We start from the raw sequence: 19,326 nt of genomic DNA, 5'->3' as shown, positions 1-19,326 counted from the left end.
AATTGTAAAGCTAACCTACCAAAAATCTGATACTTAGTAAAAAATTTGTCAAAAAATACCTAGGTATATAAGCGCATCAAAATCAGAAAACAATTGTAAAGCTAACCCCCAAAAATCACATACTTTGTAAAAAAATTTGTAAAAAAATATCCCAAAGAATGGAGCAATGTGAGAATCTGTCAACTACATGTATTTTTGCTACATACATGTACTAATAGTACTATACCATTTTAAATTTGTCAGGTTGCTTATCAACTGACATACATAAAATAAAATATTGATTTTTGTGCATTTAAATAAAAGATAATTTTTTTTTATCTATGACTGATCTATTATTTCAATATTATATCTCTATACATTAAACAAAAGATAGAGAATGTCACAAGCTGTAGTACGAAATAAATAATAATTCTTTCACTATATAACAGCCCTTATCTATTCGTCTCTACATTAAACAAAAGGCAGAGAGAATGTTGCATGCTATATTACGAAATAAATAATAATTCTTTTCCTATATAACACCCCTTATCTATTAGTCTCTACATTAAACAAAAGGCAGAGAGAATGTCGCATGCAGTTTTATGAAATAAATATTAATTCTTTCACTATATAACAGCCCTTATCTTTTAGTCTCTACGGTCTTACCTGGCAGGAGTACTGTAGTGTCAAAAGAAAATGATTCCCCTGCTGAAATTGTGCCCGACATATATATTTATATACCGGTATCTATTTGTAATGAATGCGATGTATAGCGGTAACAACAGAGGTAGAAATGTGTATTATTCTCATTAGCTCTCAATAAATTATTCATGAGAGTCAATTTCTATGAGCCATTTTTTTTTTCATTTGTATAATCATGTAAGACGATAATATTTAAAAACTTGTTGAAATTGTGTGTATAGAAAGGGAAAATAATAGTAGGGTTGACCGACTACTGAATAACATGTAAAAATAACATTATATTTATAAGAAGAATTGCGGTGACTTCACCTGAATACGACTTATTATTCTACACAATTCAAATGATCAAGGAACAATTGGTAATATCTATTCTAATGTAAATCAGGTTTCCTTTATGATCCATGAAATTCTATCAGGTCACATAAAGTGTCTGACCTCTTTTATTGCTAACTGTATAAGCGAGAAAGTGAGATAACCCTTCTCCTTATACATCTTGGCGAATTTCGGCTCCATTCTGTCTGTCAAGGCATCATTATCAACACTGATTATTTGCATAGTAGAACGAAAAAAAAGATAGCAGATTTTTTTTTTTATTTAATACACAAAGTTTTAAAATAATTCCATAGATACACACATGTGGAGTCAGCAGGGTGGAGTGCATGCAGACTTTGATGAAAATTACAAGGTCATCCACTGACAAAAAAAATGTCTGTTATGCAAGTAAATTACTTATTTGTTTATCAACAACTATATTAATAAAAAAATAAGTCACCACACAACACAATGTGTGGCAAACTATGTATTGGTAACAGGATTATATTTTTTTGTAATTATCATAAGAATATTTTCCCATGAGTAAACGTGCTAAGAATAATTTTATACAATTTTTGGTAATCCTTTGACCCCTATAAAAGCGCTGTAACAAAGATATCACCTGCAGACCCTAATAAACAATGTATGACCTTGAAACTGGCTAAGTACTGGCGGCATGTAGACTCCAAAAATCACAAAATTAGACTTCATACACAACAGTTGTGGCGACTGTATTGAAAAAAATGGAAATTTATAATAGACTAATTGAGGTGACTTTGCTCTTTTAATAGGATCACTTTTAAGATTTTCAAAATGCATTTTTTAAAAAGATATTATAACCAAATATTGATTCTTCAAAAAAAGTTAGTTCCTGAGTAAAAGATTCACATATAGCTATGTCACCATGAATCTCTACAAGTCCTGTCTGTTTACACAATATTGTGGCTGATCTTTGCCTTAAGGACTTGTAACTTGTAGCACTTCTATCACTTGGTGACTAATTACCTTTATTTAAACTTCACTTGAAATCTAATATCACTGCTAGCTTTATCATAACTGTCATCTCCTGTCTGGATATAACGAGCTACTGACATTTATCTAGCCAAAGGCTGACGATTTATTACGGGATGAAATGATTTAACAGAACTGTTTTGGGTGCCTTAAGGTGCAATATTGATATAATAAAGATACTTCTAGTGATAGTAAAGTTAATTATAAAGATATTAATATCAATCTGCCTTCAACTGAATCTATTACTACAACAAGATGACTAGTCATCACCATCCTTCACCCTAGTACTTATTTGGAAGGCATAAGGTGAAACAACTTCTTGGAATATAAATGGGGCTAGTCAGAAGATTCATACTCTGATCACAGTACATGTACATCATGTAGCTCAATAGTTTGATCTCTCCTATATCGAGATGCTGTTATCATTTAGACCTTCTCAAACACATCACTTATTGCCGTGACCTTCTGATTCAAGCCACTGAAAGGAGACTATTCTGCTCAGCAACAACTACTGTCTTGAATAATCTTCTCTGTCAGTAATACAAAATCAACCAACAGCATAATTACAACCGAGAGAGAGAGAAATGGGGTTTAACGTCCACTCGACACAAACCAGGTCATTTCGGGACTAACATATGGTTTAATTTTATTTCAATAATTTGCTTACGCGTAGGGGTCTTTAGCAGTGGGAGGAAACCGGAGGACCCAGAGAAAACCCACGAGGTTGGACAGGCAACCCTACTCCTTGTCACGTACAACCAAATAGTGACAGTAAATCGTATGATTGCACAAAAGGTACAGTCATTAATGTGGTGTGATATATCAAGTGTGCTGTGACATATCAAGAACTTAAAAAAAAAAAAAAATAAACGAAAATATAATAAGCACTGTATACACTCTAATAATATGTCTATCTCTTTACTGTAGCCAAGACAATAAATCTCAGACAAATATGTGGGAATAACCAAAATAAATAATGACTTTTTGATTTATATTAGATAACATCTGTATGGGAAATAATCCATTATATTATTGAAATCGGAGGCCACACTTTGATTTTCTGTTCTTCTGGGTCTTGGTAAATATCTAGTTGCTTCAATTACATGAACGATTTTTAGTTTACAAGCCAACAGTGAGGCTGATGTCCCCCGCTGAAATCCCGAAATAAATAGATGACATATATTAATTAATTGCATGTTTATCTTTTTCAAAAGTATCCAGCAATCAAACTGATTATTAAGTATACATTAAGTTTCATCACTCTCTATCAGATAGAATCAAAATAAACAAGGCATTGACCTAATAAACACATACACCAAGTTTGAACATTCTAGCTCAATTAGGAAGAGAGTTATTGAGTCCCAAAAAGTGTGACGGACAGACAGACGGACAGACAGACAGACGGACGAACCCATTTTAATAGTCCCCTGCTTTCTTCGAAAGGCGGGGGACAAAAATATCAAAATTTGGAACTAAAACTTAAAGCTTTGGAACTGTTAAGTTAACCAGGTACTTTTTTCAGTGTCTTTTTCTTGAAGAAAGAGGAAGATATTTTTGTACAGGTGTTCCTGAAGAAGCTAAAATTCAATTGGTGTGGTTGGAGATATATAGAGCAAAAGTTTTATTACAGAAACATGTACAAATATTGTACTAATACTGAACTGTTCCACAGACAATTCTTAGTTTCTTATCTACATTGAGCAAGTGTAAGCGGTGTGTGTGTGTGTGGGGGGGGGGCATAATTAGGTCATTTTCTTAGTAACAGATGAGAGTTGGAACAAGCTATGGCCACCAGATTTAATGATGATCTTATTTAATTACACATACTATTAGATCGGTGATCTTATTTAATTACATGCACGATTAGAACAGTGATCCTATTATTAATTACACACAATTAGATTGGTGATCTTATTATTAATTACACACAAGATTAGACTGGTGGACTTATTATTTATTACACAAAAGATAAGACTGACAATCTTATTATTAATTACACACCGCAATATTAGATCAGTGATTATTAATTACACACAAGGTTAGACAGTTACATTTGAGATTAGACTGGTGATCTTATTATTAATTACACACAAGATTAGACAGTTACACAACTGGTAAGACAGGTGAGGTTACTCTTACATACAAGATTAGAAAGTTGATTTTACTATTAATTACACACAATCATTGGATCTAACTTAGAACATCTATCTATACTAATATTTGTGATTGTCGTTTGTCTGTCTGTTTGTCTGTTTATCTGTCTGTCTGTCTGTGTGTTCGGGGTTGGCGGCTACACTAGGTCTGCCCCGAGTCTGAAATTTGGGGTATAGGGGTAGCTCGGACCGGGGAGTAACATAGGCCCGGTGACGTTAGTCTACCACTTCTGGTTTCGGAGTTATGACCCCCAAGCGAAGCCGGTCTGTTCGGGGTTGGCGGCTACACTAGTTCTGCCCCGAGTCTGAAATTTGGGGTATAGGGGTAGCTCGGGCCGGGGAGTAACATAGGCCAGGTGGCGTTAGTCTACCACTTCCGGTTTTGGAGTTATGATCCCCGAACGAAGCCGGGTATCCTGCTAGTATGATATAAAATTAACATCTTAAGAGTCAAAAAGGTTGGATTCACAATAAAACTAGAATCTTTTAAAGCAGCCTATACACTAAGTACTGAATATGTTGTATACATACTGTATATACGGTACTTAACAAAAAAATAAACTTTTGCATTTGTACCTGGACATCTGTGTCCACCTGTCAATATAATACATACTGAAGTGATGTACCACAGTTCACAGGTCAATAAACTGTGAAACCACTATCATACATGTAGATAAAACAAAGACGTAAATCCTAATAGATCTGTTTAGGTGGTTGCCATCTGGAGAAATTGATAAACTCCGTATAATTTATGTCTTTTCCTGCCAATTGCCAGGGGTTTTTTTTGGCAAAAAGGCAAGTATCAGAAAACAGTTTCATAATAAGAAATATATGTCAACATAGTTGACTATACTACACATGATACTATTATTAAATTGATTCGTATTGTTCTATATGAAGTCAGAGAAATGATAAATCGATGTACAGTATATCCTCACAGTATATACATACACAAATGATGTAAACAAAAAAATGTCAAAACAACGATGCCAGGCAAACAGCCTCCCCCAATTAACTAAATGTGTGCAAGAGAGAGAGAGAGAGAGAGGTGTTTAACCTCCACCTGGTGCAGAAATTTCATATAAAATAAAAATATGTAACAACTAATTTTCTAGTTTATTTCTGTGTTTATGTCCATGCCCCACCCAAATTAACATAATAATAATCATTTAAATAGCATTCATAGAAAAATTTAACTTTTACAGCACAAATAAATTATTCTTCAAATTTATCACAATAGGTACAGTAACTTTTTTTTGTAGAAAAAATGCCCTAGTTAAGCAGTAACTGAGTCGACAGACACACTGGTATATGTTCCTTTTTAAATTCCCCTTTTTTTAAGAACTGTTCTAAATTCATTTTATTTATATATGTAGGTATGTAGCATGCAGTGTTTGTTTGTTTTTTAAAATTCAGGATCCACTGCTGTGTTAAAGGGCTTGCCCTGACCATCACTGTGGGTCCTTCTGAGGACTTTGAAATCGAGTGTCAAAATTTGACTACAGTATATTGTGCAATATGATTTTAGCATGCAATATCCAGCCATGTCAAGATTTATACCAACACGAAAGAGAGAGGGAGATAGGTTTAATGTCCAATCGGCAAAACCCATGTCATTTTGGGACTAACATATGGTTCAAATTTATTTCAAGAAATCACTTGTGAGTAGGGTTCTTCAGCAGTGGGGGGAAGCCGGGGGACCCAACTCCTTGTCACATACAATCTGGGAATCAAAACCATGTCAGTTGATTCAATGACACACCTGATGATCTAAAGCACACCCTTTAAAGCATTCAACCATCTAAACATGACAAGGAGTAGGGTTGCCATGTGTTAGTCCCCAAATGACCTAGTTTGTGTCGAGTGGACGTAAAACCCCATTTCTCTCTCTCTCTATTCCCAGCCCGGTTTCCTCCCACTAGTAAAGACCCCTACGCGCAAGCGAATTATTGAAATAAAATTGAACCATGTGTTAATCCTGAAATGACCTAGTTTGTGTCGAGTGGACATTAAACCCTCCCTCCTTCTCTCTCCCCCCTCTCTCTCTCACTAAATTGGGGGTTGGGTGGTCTAGTGGTTTAATGCTTGCTGGTGAAATCACAAGGTCTGTCATTGAGTCAAGTGGAGTGGTTACAATTCCCTGCTTGTAAGTGTAAAGGAGTAGGGTCATACTGTCCAACCTCGTGGGCTTTCTTCTGCTCCTTCGGTTTCTTCTTAAAAAACCCCTACAGGCAAGAGGATTATTGAAATAAAATTGAACTCCTGAAAATGATCTCTCTCTCTCAGATAATATTTGTAAGTGAATAAGGCTGACCTTAAAAATATCTTTGTTTCGCCTAACGCGACCGACTAACTAAAACCACCCCCGACTTAAATTATTTTATTGCACTTTTCCACGATCTTTTTATTTTATTTTGTGTGTCAACCTGAAATATATCATGAGAGTTATTTCCCTTTACTATGGCTATGGTTTGATTCATTATTGAAACTGGTTGATCAAGACGAAAGCGTCATAGGTGTCGCTTCTCAACAAAATGGTTGCAGACGAATACACGTCCATTCCCACGAAATGATTCTGCCTCTATATCTGTGGTGCGTAGTTTTAAACATGACGACGATATTTTCAATATCCGTTTTCGAGAAAAATGAAGGCACAACCCGCACTATCGTTAAAAACGTGTTGAAGGAGTTTCACACTTCAAGTTCGTGGCAAATCGTGTGCGAGTCGGACATCACGAAAAATCCTGATGTCATTGATTTGTTTGCCAATAAAGAAGACGAATGTTTCCACCCGGAAAATTATTAAGCTGTCAAATTAGCTCTTAAGTTTAATAAAAACTTTCATTAAACAAAATTAATGAATCTGTAGTATACAGCTAATAAGTTTTCTGTATTGATTTCTCTGACTTTAAAAAAAAATCTGAAAAAAACGACCTACCGACCCTTCTCCTCGATTGTGGGTCGGGTTTGGTGAAACAAAGATATTTTTAAGGTCAGCCTAAATCAAAGAAAGTACAAATGTATCTAGAGTATAATATGCACCACCACACAGGCTCTGGTTTCACAAAACATTCTCAGGCTTAAGTTAAGAATTTCCTCAAATCTGTTTACCTTATTTTAACTAAATTATAGCTCTTTATAAAACTTTTGTTGTTTTAATGTATCAAATACATCAACAAGAAACTATGTGGAAAGTTTTCTGTTTCTGGATCAAAGATATTTCTCATAAATAGTTGTGATTGAAAGATGAGTAAATTCTTTATTTAAGTCTGAGATCGCTTTGTACAACCGGGACCAGGGTTTGATTTAGAATAAAATCATTGAATAGCCATTTATTTTGAGAATTTCCATTATGATTAATCACTTCATTCATGAATCAGCATTTTATCTCTAGAATGGATAGCAATAAATATTTCACATAAAATACTTCAAATAAATTTGTGCACAGCCTGTGTGAACATGGCACATTTTCTGTGTAGGAAAAACAAATAATTAAACTTAAAATCAACTCATATATTTGGTCCATTGTTGTAAAATTGTGGTATTTTGATCTACAATGTGTAAACAATCCAGACTGTCTACAAGCAAATAATTTACGGTCGACATGACTAGAGTTATTGTCTTGATAATTCATATGACCAACTCCATACTGAATTCAATAATACCATTCACATATGAAGTGTACCTTAATCAAGTCCTGGAACATTTCTCATCTATAACAGAGCCCAATCAATTTGTGTGGCGTCCATTTTCTTTCACATCGTCTTGGAAGTAGACAGGGTTATCATGGTCTCATGAATATTCATCAGGTATAAAAAGATTTGACTTGGTTAGGTAATACACGGTTCCCACTATCACGATTCACGCTAAAATTGAAATCCTGGTTTTAATTACGGAGTAATTGTGGTCATCATATCAAGTCTTATCCAATATTGAGGTCTGTCGTAGCAGTTGCGTTGATCGTATCCAAACGTATCAGATGGTGGACTCAATAGGGACATTCCTATCATAACACATCGTACAACAGTAGGAACCTTGTAGAGTCCTTTCACCTATGGTACAACCAAAATCTCTGAAAATAATGATCAACAAATTGTACTCACTTGAATTGTGTAATAATATGTTGTATCTACGGTTGTTTTATGCTGTATTTTCTCATTGATGTGATAATAATTATGCTGATTGCGGTGTTTCGTTGTTGAAGTGACAGCTGATCTGGAAACATCAAACTTCACTCCCCTTGTTCACTCTACACACCCTTTATGCTAGATTGGTCGTCTATTTCTCTAACTCCTCTTGTTCACTCTACTCTACACTCTTTATACTAGAATGGTAATCCACTTCTCTAGCTTTTACCTTCAAAATAATTACATAAATACTAAAGACATATTCTTCTATAACATTGTTAAGATGTGGTCGGGTACAGTAATATTGGGAGCCACAGTGGCTTAGTGAGTAAGACATTGGCTTGCTAGCCCAGAGGTCGCAGGTTTGATCCCAGTGTTGGCCGAGAAAGTTCATTGTGATTTTCTGGCGCGGTTTCTCCTTGTCAGTGGTGCAGGGCGGAGTGTCTGACAAGGACAGCTGTCTAGTCTTTCAGATGGGACAAAAAAAATGAGGACCTGTGTACAAACTGACATGCACATAAAAGATCCCTTGGTAGTCGGAATTCGATATAGAGTAGGTCGTAGCACGCTGTATGGCATATACCCATCTTCATTAGGCCAGTCAGAGCAAAACAGTAGGACGTTAAACCCCCATTTCATTTCATTTTCATGTTGTACAGAAATATTAAAGCCATTATTCATCATTTGAGGGATTTGAATACCAGAAAATATTGTTTAAGATGAATTTCTTAAAAGGAATATCAGTCCAATATAGTTGAATTCTGTTCTTTATACAAAATCACTACGCATCCTTTGAAGCGGACATAGGAGATAGAGCAATGGGGTTTAACGTCCACTCGACACAAACTACATCATTTTGGGAATAACATACGGTTTAATTTTATTTCATTTATTTCATTTAGCGGTGGGAGGAAACCGGGGGACCCAGAGAAAACCTACGAGGTTGGACAGGTGACCCTACCCCTTGTCACATACAACCGGGGAATCGCCACTTGACTCAATGACAGACCTTATGATGCAATGCACACGAGTTAACCATTCGACCACCCAACAACCCCCCTGAAGTGGACATAAACAAACCAGTGCCATGTATAAGTGTTGGGTACAATCCCTTTATGGGGCGGGGGGGGGGGTTTGGATGACCGAATGATTATCATATACGCACTGTATCATAAGGTCTGTTATTAAATCAACTGGTGTGGTTCGATTAGGGTCGTGACAAGGAGTAGGGTTGTGGGTTTTCTCCGGGTCCCCCGGTTTCCTCCCACTGCTAAGTGAATTATTGAAATAAAATTGAACCTTGTGTTAGTCCCGAAATGACCTAATTTGTGTTGAGTGGACATTACACTTCATTTGTCTCTCTCTCCTTTTAAGGGGCTCTTTTTCTTCCAAATAAATCCAACCCGGGATGTACATGTAACCTTGACATTTTGGTTTTGTTGTCTTAATTAAATGTTAAATAATCAATGAATATATTTAGCAGACTTAACTCAGGTAAAATTACAGTAGATACATGCATTGTCTAAACAGAGCACCTGACTAACAACAGCATATATTCTGTTGATAATTAGGATAGTAATGATTAGAGTTGCAGCACTCAGGTATACTATTTAGCCTATTGTAGAACAGCCACACTGTTCAATTACAGTATACATGTACTGGTAACTAACTGCACATGGAGTTAACAAATTACAATACCCTTCAACTACAAGCTAACTGTAACTAACTGCACATGGAGTTAATAAATTACAATACCCTTCAACTACAAGCTGGTGTATGATTTTACTTTTTCAGTTCATTAGAATAACATAATTTTCAGAAACATTCACTAAGCGTACATGCATTACTCTCAAAGGAACATCTTTATAATACAAGTATTTTAATTCAAAATGGGCAATAACCTGACAAACAAAGGGATAGAAAAGGAACCGGACAGAGTACCACTTGATAAGGGAGTAGGTCACCCACTAGCCTACATGGCTGGTACAAATGTTCTCTTCAAATAAAAGAGAAACATATGCATAGTTAGGTTCTATGTTTTAAACTTGCGGGGGTTGATTGGACGGCTACATCTTATGTATGTGATTTAGATAAAATGTTCTGTCATCTAAATTCAACTTGTTGTGGTTTCAATTCCATTCCTATATAAGTAAAAGTGAGTAGTAGGGTTGTCTGCTTAACCTCGGGGATTCTGTTTGTCTTCCATTGATCTGTTTTTCCCCTATTGTTATAGACACCTGTATGTCAACAATTAAATATAAAGGTATAACAGCTAGTATCAAAATCACCTACATGTACTATGTGTACATACAACAGTATATATATATATAGCATGTAAAAAGACTATACATGTACAAACACAGTTACAGTACATGGAGATACATGTATAAATGAAATGAAATGAAATGGAATGCAACGTCATACATTTCTCCCCTGACTGGGCCAAGGAGAGAGAGAGAGAAGAATGGGGTTTAACATCCACTCAACACAAACTAGATCATTTCGGGACTACTGGGCCCAAGGAAGACAGGCAAACGGCATACTGTGTGCTATGAAGGAAATTATGCCCGGACAGCGGCACTATGGCCTACTCTTATTTTGAATTCGACCTTTTGAGGGTTCTTTTACGTGCAAGCCAATGTGCACATGGGACCGTTATTTTTGGTCCTATCCAAACAACTAGACATAGTTCTGTGCCAGATCCTCTGTCAAACACATGGTACACGTAGGTACATGTAGCTACATGCATATTACATGTATGTTGAAATACCATAATATTGTGACATAGGATTAAAATTATATCAATTCAAAGGTGGTGAAATTCCTGTAGTCAGTACTTATCAAGCCATATCAACACTTTATCGACTTGTGTTGATATTTTTTGATATCAAAATAGACTGGTAGGAGATTCTCTATCAGTACATACATGTATACACCGTACATTGGTAATAAATCAAAATTCAGTCATTAAAACACTTGTGACTAGTTCAAGAAAATGAGTTCTGTGATTTGATTTTTTAAAGACTTTTTTTAAGATTATCAACAATTTTTTATGTCTATGAACAATAATACACTTGTGCAAAGAGACATTCAAATATCTACTTTAAAAGACATTATGTGTTCAACCTTACAGCATCAACAAACAATCACACCCAAAAAGTAAGTTTGTCCTCATATAAATCAAAATACTGACTTTTTATCTGACAAATTAAAGACATTTTATGTACTTGAGAACATTATTACCTTAATCTTTCTCTTTTAAACAATCATAAATCACTTGTACTTAAATAATTTCTTCTCCAGTGAGAGAATATATATTAATAGAAATATCTATGTGAATATTTTACACCTTAAGCTCTTACATGTAAATCATGTAATAACTCTTTATCACAATGAACAGGTACATAGGTAAGCAATATTACCATACATAGGCCATGTAACATTAATTATTTTATGATCAGTAGTGGAATACCGCGTTTTATCAGTGAAATAAAAGTGTTATTCCACTGGCTAGCAGTAGTGCATGTTGTTTTTACCTAAAATGATTGTAAAATCATAAAATAAATAGAACATTTGTCGTTTTGTCGTGAATAATATATTTTATTTCATCTCTACTCTAAGCAAGAAAACGTTTATATTTTCACTCATGCTACGCATTCGTGAAAATATAAGTTTTCTTGCTTCTCGATGAAATAAAATATGTTATTCACGACAAAATGACAAATATCCTCTATGTAAGAGAGAGATAGGGTTTAACGTCCTACTGTTCTGCTCTGACTGGGCTAATGAAGACAGGCATACGCCGTACAGTATGTTATGAAGGAAATTTTGCCTGAGCAGCGGCATTATGGCCTACTCTTACTAACTCTTATGTCAAATTCCAACTGCCAAGGGATCTTTTACGTGCACGCCAATGTGTACACAGAACCTCAGTTTTTCATCCCATCCTTTGTCAGACCCTTCGTCCTGCACCACTGACAAAGGGAAACCATGTCAAAAATTCCTGATGAACTTTCTCAGTCAATGCGGGGATTGAATTTTCATTGACGACAAAAATATGTGACGTCACTGATTAGAAGCGTTATAGAAATAGTTCTATGAGACCCGAGACTTAAGCAAGATTTGGTAAGTTGACATGTGCATTGCCAAAAGTCTGTGAGTGACGTTTCAGTTATGCTCCTGTGTTACTGGAAAAGAGCTTTGCTCAAGCACCGAGTTTTGCCCTATATTATACATAACATGCTATTAAATTATTCAGAATAAATCCGGTTTCATTTGTAATTGAGCGCATTTATGAATCTAAGGGAATTCACCCTTGTTATAACCTGCATGCTGGTTGGCCTACAGATAAATAAAAAATGAACACACATGTACATGTAACTTGGAAAACAATTCCAAGTAAATCCGGTATCATTTGCATTTAAGTGCAGTTTTGTTTTTTTTTTTAAATAAATGTTTGAATTCCTTAATAGACAAGTACAATATGGTACATCCTTCATGATCACACAAAAACTAAATAAATATTGATACACCTTTTCTTTTTATACAGCAATTCAGGAATCTGTACCAGTGTTCACTCTAGACTAATTACTTCTATATGAATGTTGTACAAGCAAACTTCTCAAATATATGTACCATGTGTCAATGATCTTATTAATCATTATGAACACAAAGTTCTGCATATAATTTAATAAGTAGTCTTTTTATATAGTCTAAGTGCTAAATAAAATGAAATGAAATGGGGTTTAACATCCTCCTGTTCTGCTCCGACAGTGTCCCATGAGGGAAATTTTGTGCGCTAAGGCCTATTCTGTTAAAGAATTGGTACTGCCCTGGGATCTTAAACATGCACGCCAATGTGTACACAGGTAACACAGGAACTCATTTTTTGTTCCATCCGAAGGACTATACACTGTCCCTTGCCAGGCCCTCAGTCCTGCATAATTGACAAGGAGGAACCACACTAGAAAATCCTGCTGAACTTACGGATCAAACATGGGACTTCCTGGTTAGCGAGCCGTATTTTTTATTCACTGAGTCACCGTGACACCCTAAGTGCTAAAGAGTTGAGATAATAAATTAAAAGATTAAAACTAAAATGTACGTGTACGTGTAAGTTAATATAAATGATCTCTTGACCTCAAATTATAATAATAATAATGCTTGCCAAAGAAATGGAGAAGAATGCGTGTTTCATCTTCCACTTCTCCTGCTGGTACAATTTTAACAGGTCCTCTCCTGTGGACAACAGATCTCTACCTGATATCTTTTAAGAATTTTCATGCAAGATGGTGCTGTGAAATTTACAAAATATAGTGTAAACTTCAAATGGTCAACACTTACATTGGGATGGAAGGATTTTAATAATCGAGGTTTATTAAAGGGGTATTATGTAAGATTTAAAAAATAGATAATGAAAAGGGAATATGTTGAAAATTTCAGTCAAATTACTTCATTCTGAGTCGAGTTATCGCCATTAGAAGAATAGTGTAGTTTTGATTGTCATTGCTACAGATATTAAGACAATAAACAAAGTCTTGATTATCCATTTTTAAATTAAATTATCAACTGTCAGTTGTATTTAAATCTGTTGAAAATCTCGCGTATCCAATGGCATCAAATGTTGATTATGATAAGTTAATAAATATCTCATTAATAATCTACATGTATGTAACATTTAAGGCAAAAAAAAAAAGAACTGCAATACTCCAATAGAGAGATTTTACATGTAGCTCTTGAATAATGCCTCTTTATAGGTATTTTTTGAATGGTCTAAACTTTTATTTGGTTTTTTTTCTGGTCTGCTGTCCCTTTAATCTAAGATAAAGACTACCCATAATAAACACATTAAATGTAATTAGATCCTGGACTTGGTGTTCTATATTTAGATATTCTCACCAAGGCCTAATATAATGGCATGTCACAGCATTTTCTATAATTAGGTTAATCAAATATTTCATTAAACATTATATAAACATCAGGTCAGTTATTTGTAAAGGGGCTTGGGTGGTATATTGGTCGAACACGTGCGCCATAGGTTATCAGGTCTGTCATAGAATCAAGTGGCCTTGTTTCGATCTCAGTGGTAGGGTCACGTCTGTCGCATCTGTCCAACATCATATGTTTTCTTCAGGTCCTCTGGTTTCTTCCTACTGCTAAAGACCCTAAGCGCAATCAAATTATTGAAATAAAATTGAATCGTATGTTAGTCCCAAAATGACCTAGTTTATGTCGGGTTTGACCTTAAACCTTGTTTCTCTCATTTCTCTCTCTCTCTCTCTCTCTCTCTTACATGTATTTGCAGTACTGTAGTGTACTTCTAAGTTTTGCCAGTTGACCTTTATTTCAATAAATAACCCTAAACCATTCAGATCATTTTTGGCAGAAATTATGTTTTTATTTCTATATTGAATCGATGTACATTCCATTTTTCAAAGGTAGGTTGTCAGCCAACAGAACATTACACTCAAGGCAGTTTAGTCGAAAGAGAAGTCCCTGTTTTTTCATTGTGAATCTTAAGGTACATAAAAAGCAAAATCTTCATATTATGACATAATCATGGGCAATAGCTTTAACTCTATCAGAAAAAGGGGCAATCCTATTCACGAAACAGAATTTTATAAATTTGGAGTACCAGTGTATATTGATTTCAAAGAGATTGATTGATAACTTTTATTGTTTGAGTACGGTATTCACAAGATTTTATGAAGTGATCAAGGGCAATAATCACTTCAATTTACTAGCCTTCTTCATTTCACTAATTTAAACAGCAAATATGAATTTTAGAAAGATTGTAGGGTGTTTCACAATCTACTTTAATAACCTTATCAGTTGATACATTGATCCAGTTTAAACATTGAGGCCTTGCTGTAGATCTCTGGTCATTTGAGCTTTCATTCAGGCAGCCCTTCAGATACAGAAGCCATATGATTGAACTCTTATTACCTGGTAAAGCCAATTATTACCTGATAAACCCAATTATTACCTGTTACAGTCAATTATTAACTGCTACATATAAATCTATCACTAGACATACATGTACCCGGTACATAAACTAATACGGGAAAAACTCCTCAGTTGACTTCATGTCATTTTGATTATTTAGCCTGATTTTGACATTTTAGAAATCAACGAGTGATAGTCTAACAGATTAAAAAAAAACACATGTTTAGTAATGCATGTATAATAGCAAGACAGATCTATTAAGGGAGGGGGTGAATCTTATGGTCTAACTTGAGCACTTTAAATCATAAGATCTGCCATTGAGTCAAGTGCTGTGGTTTTGATTCCCAGGTGGGGTGGGTTGGCTGAATGGTTAGCACGTGCGCGCTGTACTGTATCATACGGTCTGTCACTGAGTCAAATGGCGTGGTTTCAATTCCCTGGTTATATGTGACAAGGAGTAGGGTCGCCTGTCCAACCTCGTGGGTTTTATCCGAGTCCTCCGGTTTCCTCCCACTGCTAAAGAATAAAGATCCCTATGCACAAGCGAATTATTGAAATAAATAAAATTGAACTATGTGTTGGTCCTGAAACGACCTAGTTTGTGCCGAGTGGACATTGAACCCCATTTCTCTCTCTCTCTTTCTATTCCCAGTTTTTATACGACAGAGTTGGGTCACCTGTCCAACTTCATAGGTTTTCCCCGGGTCCTTCGGCTTGTAAGTTTTCATCCCACTAGTAAAGACGACCCTACGAACAAGTGAATTTTTGAAATAATATTAAACTATATATATTACTGTTAGTCCCGAAATGACCTAGTTTGTGTTAAGTGGACGATACACCCCATTTCTCTGGTTTGTAACACTACACGGTTTCAACAAGTTTTTACAAGTTGATATCAAGCATTTATCACCCAATAATACATTCTACAGTAGATATCGCTTGTGTGATATGTTCAGGGTTCCCGCGGCTTTGTCAAACATTTTTTCAAGGATATTCAAGGATAAATATACGTCAAATTCAAGGATTTTCAAGGACATTTTTTAGCCTAAAGTTACAATTTTTCATCTTAAAAATAACCAAAACATTACCAACTATCGTTATAATCTCATATTTGAAAGGAATTGAAGACATTTGCAACAAAATTAAGGATCTAAACTGAAATTCAAGGATATTTTCCTATTTCCGCGAAATTCAAGGATATTCAAGACCTTGAAAATGAAATTTTAAATTTAAGGATATTCAAGGATTTTCAAGGACCGCGGGAACCCTGTATGTTTCATAATCTACTGCGATATCTCCTTAGGAGATATCGCTTTACATGAATTTGATTGGTCAGTTGGAAAGGAACTACTTTTTTTTATTTTCAAAGAACAGTTCATTTCTTATTAAAAGTACCTTTTGTTTTATTAAAAATGAACTATTGTTATTCAATTGACCTTGATGGAAACACTGGGTCAATATAAAGGACTTTGCAATGGTTGAACTGCTGTCAAAAAATGATGTATCACTACGCCTTAATGTTCAGTAAAAGTGAAATCTACAGCAAAGAATTATATTTATCTATTTGTGCATGTAAAAAGGGATTGGGTGATAAATAAAATCTCCTACTCGTCTTATTTGATATCAAAAAAGACTGGTAGGAGATTCTCTATATATATAGTACAGATAGATAAAATAAATACAATAATAATATCATTTTACATGGATATCTTGCATCAGTTATAGATTTTATGTCATGTTGTTTAAATAACAGTAAAAATGTTTGTCGAAAGCCTAGTTGTTTGGTAAATAGATCACGTTTTGAGGCCAAACTATCATGTTCAAAATATTTGTTTTTGTTGTTTTGTTTTGGTGGCAGCTAAAAGTGATGCAAATGCAATGTCAACCGTTTTGTTTTGTAAAATTAAAATCAGGGTAGCTTTAAATTACCTATGTCATCCCCACCCCCAAGTAGGCACTAATTGCACCAGAAAAAAATAGAGCAGAATATTTTATATTCTAGAAAGAATCTAGATTAAGATTGTCATACTTTTGTGCAGGTGTTAAAAATTTCTAAATTGTCATAATTGGTAATTGGACAATGATTAGTGTTCTATACTAATGTCCAAAAGAAAGTGCATTTCATGCTGCATCAACCAAGGTCGTTTTCCATCATATGCGGCATTTGGGTACAATGTCAATTTGTTTCGCATTTTTATTTTGCTTAGAAATGTTGAGTTTTGACGCAAGAGACAATAATGTTTTATCAAATGTTTTTAATCTAAATAGAACTTAGTCATATTTTTAGTGTGTATACTTTCTTTTAGACATTAGTATAGTACGATACTTAAATTGTTTAGATTGTGATTAACAATGAATTTTAAACCATTGAAACCATAGAACTAGTTGCCTATCTTAAATCTTCAACAAAATGGCATTATTATTTCCCTATGATCGGACATGTGACAGCACATACAAGACATGTAAAGGTCTACATTAATTAACAGTCTGTGTGAGTGATATATTGATTGTACAGGCTTAGCCTGCAGTGGGCCAATTCTAAACTTAATTGCCAATATCAATTATCATATAGAGACAACAAAGAAACTCCCAAATATGACAATCATTTAATAATGTGGCTTGATAAATAATTCACAGTCTAGTGAATCTAAGCCTAGTTTTATTTTATGTGTTTGACGAAATGCAGCTTGCTGATAGGCTGTACAAACCAGCTGCAATTGAATATCCATTCCCATTTTAATCGTAGTATTATATTGAAATATTGTACATAAACAACAAACAAGGACCTAGCTTATTACATATTTCATGTGTTGGTTCTCGATATCGATATTTACAATTCCCAGGCGGAATTCTGTAAAAATCCACGAGGACTCTGCAATATTCCAGCCACGGCATGAATTCAAGCCAAAGAAATCGACTTGGAGTTTTTGCACGCGTATCATGTTTGAAACAGTTGACTCTTTGCTCTCAGTAATCGGTAAGATAAGATAACTAAACAACTAACTGTAAATAAGTAAGACTGTCGCGTGGAAAACGTCAATCAGGTATTTATACACTAGTCTTACCTGAGTTTCACTGTTATTTATGTGCATCTATCATCAACAACCCGACATTGCTGGAGGCGGGATTTTCCTGTGTTTATATTAGGAGTTAACTGCCCTTGTTTCAATACCGGCGGTTCCGTCGATATTCTACCGTGCACGCCGAACACGCCAGATTAGATTTTGCCTTCTTTAGCTCTAAAACATAATTTATTTTTACCAACCTTTACAGATATTCTATTATTAGAATTCGAAATATATTGTTAATAAGACTAGTATTAAAGCATGAAAATGACGCAATCAGGTATGACGTCATTTTATGCAGGTACCCGAGACTCCATAAAAGGGGATCCCGAGTCCCACCTTTTCGTGATTGAGATCCGCATTCTTTGATAAATACCGGTAATTGACGACGTGTCATACGTTTATCCGAAAATCTTACAAAGAGGATGGCCACGGTGATCTTTTTTAATAACCTATGACAAATTTATTTTCAAACAACTTATTCAAACTTATTTGGGGATCACGGTGGCTAAGTGGGTAAGGCGCTGGCTCGCTAGCCTGGGGGTCGGGTGTTCGATCCCTGCATTGGCCGAGAAAGTTCATCCCGATTTTCCGGCGTGGTTCTCCCTTGTCAGGGATGCAGGACGGAGGGGCTGACAAGGACAGCTGTCTAGTCGTTCGGATGTGACGAAAAACCGAGGTCCCGTGTACTCATTGGCGTGCACGTAAAAGATCCCTTGACAGTTGGAATTCGATATAAGAGTAGGCCGTAGTGCCGCTATCCGGGCAAAATTTCCCTCATAGCACACTGTATGGCGTATGCCCGTCTTCATTAGCCCAGTTAGGAGCAAAACAGTAGGACGTTAAACCCCATTTCATTTCAAACTTATTTTATGTAGACTTATTAACAGTAACACGGATTGAATAAACGCTCTAATCTATATAAGAAGATGCAGTAGACCCCACCTAAACCGGTAATTATAAGTTACTGGAAGCGATCTTCAGCATGAAACATCCATAGGCATGTAATTTATTGTTTATGTGATGAATTTT

General features: G+C 35.3%; 1 protein-coding gene across 1 annotated transcript in view; it reads right to left on the bottom strand.

Annotated features, from left to right (window-relative positions):
* LOC126832645 (anion exchange protein 2) overlaps positions 1-18,368 on the bottom strand; it is a 96,189-nt gene extending 77,821 nt beyond the window's left edge. The window contains exons 1-2 of the mRNA XM_056103252.1: positions 18,295-18,368; positions 8,261-8,513 (exon numbers count right to left, since the gene is read on the bottom strand). The gene's annotated coding sequence lies outside the window, so the exon portion shown is untranslated. The remainder of the gene's footprint in view (positions 1-8,260; positions 8,514-18,294) is intronic.
* Positions 18,369-19,326: the final 958 nt, after the last annotated feature.

This window comes from Patella vulgata, chromosome 9 (genome assembly GCF_932274485.2).
Source record: "Patella vulgata chromosome 9, xgPatVulg1.2, whole genome shotgun sequence".
In the NCBI taxonomy this organism is placed as follows: domain Eukaryota; kingdom Metazoa; phylum Mollusca; class Gastropoda; family Patellidae; genus Patella; species Patella vulgata.
Note: the sequence above shows the minus strand (reverse complement) of the source record. Positions and strands in the feature narration are given on the sequence as shown.